The following is a 2500-nucleotide window of genomic DNA, read 5'->3' on the forward strand; positions in this document are numbered from 1 at the left end:
GGCTTGGGGGTACGCCCGTTTCCGTTTCAACTTGTCTCGCGAGGGTGGTTTCGGGGCCAGCAGGAGAGCTCGTCGGGGTAGCAGGCCCTGCAGCCGTGGTCACCGCCAAACCCCCACAACTCGAGCAAGTGAAAAAAAAAGTAACAAATAAGAAAGGATCGTCGGCTTGGGGGTACGCCCGTTTCCGTTTCAACTTGTCTCGCGAGGGTGGTTTCGGGGCCAGCAGGAGAGCTCGTCGGGGTAGCAGGCCCTGCAGCCGTGGTCACCGCCAAACCCCCACAACTCGAGCAAGTGAAAAAAAAAAGTAACAAATAAGAAAGGATCGTCGGCTTGGGGGTACGCCCGTTTCCGTTTCAACTTGTCTCGCGAGGGTGGTTTCGGGGCCAGCAGGAGAGCTCGTCGGGGTAGCAGGCCCTGCAGCCGTGGTCACCGCCAAACCCCCACAACTCGAGCAAGTGAAAAAAAAAAGTAACAAATAAGAAAGGATCTCTGTCGGCTTGGGGGTACGCCCGTTTCCGTTTCAACTTGTCTCGCGAGGGTGGTTTCGGGGCCAGCAGGAGAGCTCGTCGGGGTAGCAGGCCCTGCAGCCGTGGTCACCGCCAAATCGCCACAACTCGAGCAAGTGAAAAAAAAAGTAACAAATAAGAAAGGATCGTCGGCTTGGGGGTACGCCCGTTTCCGTTTCAACTTGTCTCGCGAGGGTGGTTTCGGGGCCAGCAGGAGAGCTCGTCGGGGTAGCAGGCCCTGCAGCCGTGGTCACCGCCAAACCCCCCACAACTGTTGGGCGCCTACCTGCGCGGGGCAGGAGGACACTTTCCGATTTCAAATCTCCGTTTGCCGAGTCCACCCCGAACGCACGCGGGCGGGCGGGTTCGCATCACCCTTCGTCACAAGGGGCGAAGCCCGTTCCACCGTCTCGTCAGTAGTGCCGACCGGTCTGTGATCGACGAGGGGAGCCACACCAGGTCCGGCCCTGCTGCTTGGCGGCACCGCGTCGTCGGGAGCTCGCGACAGACGGAGGGTTTCGGTGTACTCTCCAGCCACGGGAAACGAAGCCGGTGATGCAGGCGCCGGTCTTTCGCTCCCAAATCGGCTGGGTTTACATCGTTGCTATCTAGTCACGCTCCCTTCAAACCCGACGGGGTACCTATTCCCCTCACCCGTCTGTGCGTATACAGCCTCTTTGCACTTGCGGGATGGGGGTGGTGGTTTAAAGACTCTCGAGTTGCCGCCCGTCGGTCTCCGAGCTCCGTGCAGTAGTGATCCCCAGCGAACTGCCAGCAGGGCGAACGAGCGATCCCGCTCTCGGTCGGGGCGCCTGGCGTCGATCGGTGGTCGGTGGCTTGCGGGCAAGCTGCGCTGTGAGTGTGGGAACGAGTATGACGAGCCGTTGCCGCGACTCCCAGTCCACCTCGGCGGTGGCTGGGCCGGGCGGGCGTCTGCTCGGGCGAGTGCCGCCCCCGCCTCCTCGCAGGAAGTCCGCTCGCCGACACGCCGCCACGTGCACGCGTCAGTGACGCTGCCGAACCGATGGCCGGTGCCCGTTCCCGCCTCTGCTTTTCCTAGGGCAAAGCTGCTGCACGCCTCGTGATACTAGGCGGGCGACATGGTGGCGGTGATCCTGCCTCCGTCGCTGCGGTGCGTTGGGGCACGCATCGCCTCTTGGGCGCCCTGTCCTCCTCCCCCCAATAGACGTATGTTTCTGCGGGCCGCACCAGGATGGTGCTCCCCATCGCTTCACGCCACCCTGCTCCGCCCGCACGCCGGCGTGCAGGTGGCTGTAGCTCAAGGTGGGGAGCGTATGTGCGGTCCGGGTCGCTTTCCTCTGGCGAGGGAGAGACCTAAAACAAACTCAGACAACTCTTGACGGTGGATCACTCGGCTCGTGCGTCGATGACGAACGCAGCTAGCTGCGAGAATTAATGTGAATTGCAGGACACATTGATCATCGACACTTTGAACGCACTTTGCGGCCCCGGGTTCTTCCCGGGGCCACGCCTGTCTGAGGGTCGTTTGGCAATCAATCGCACTCGCCTTGGCTGGCGAGAGCGCGGCTGGGGTGTCGCAGAGGACCCGTCCTCTTTGTCCCCCTAAGTTCAGACTCCGGAGCCCTCCGGCGTCGGAGCGCTTGGCCTTTCCCCCCCACCCTGCACATTCCGTTCGTCAGGCTCGACGCCATCCCCCCGCCGGGGAGCGCGGCCTGGCGTCCGTCTGTGTCGTGGCAGTGGGGCCAGCACGGCTGTCACCGGTCCCAGAATGGCTGTCGGTGGTTCACACTGTGTGTGTGTGCCAACCCTCCTGGTCTCTGGGACACGGAGCTGCCACGAAGTGTTGAGCCTCCAGTGGGGGGTCTGCCTAAGCTCTGCACGTCCGCATTGGGTCCGTCTCTCGGTTGGCTGGCAGTGGAAAGAGTGAAGGGAGCCGCGGAGGTCCGGTGCTGGTGCGCCGCCGGCCTGACCGTGGAGCTCGCCGGTTTGACACGCTGACCCGACTCGATGGT

General features: G+C 63.0%; 1 non-coding gene across 1 annotated transcript; it reads left to right on the top strand.

Moving 5' to 3' along the window:
• Positions 1–1858: 1858 nt before the first annotated feature.
• LOC140475177 (5.8S ribosomal RNA) lies at positions 1859–2012 on the top strand. Its single transcript, XR_011959750.1, has one exon. It is a non-coding gene; the product is annotated as a 5.8S ribosomal RNA (ribosomal RNA).
• Positions 2013–2500: the final 488 nt, after the last annotated feature.

The sequence above is a fragment of the Chiloscyllium punctatum genome, unplaced genomic scaffold (assembly GCF_047496795.1).
Source record: "Chiloscyllium punctatum isolate Juve2018m unplaced genomic scaffold, sChiPun1.3 scaffold_1451, whole genome shotgun sequence".
Taxonomy (NCBI): Eukaryota; Metazoa; Chordata; class Chondrichthyes; order Orectolobiformes; family Hemiscylliidae; genus Chiloscyllium; species Chiloscyllium punctatum.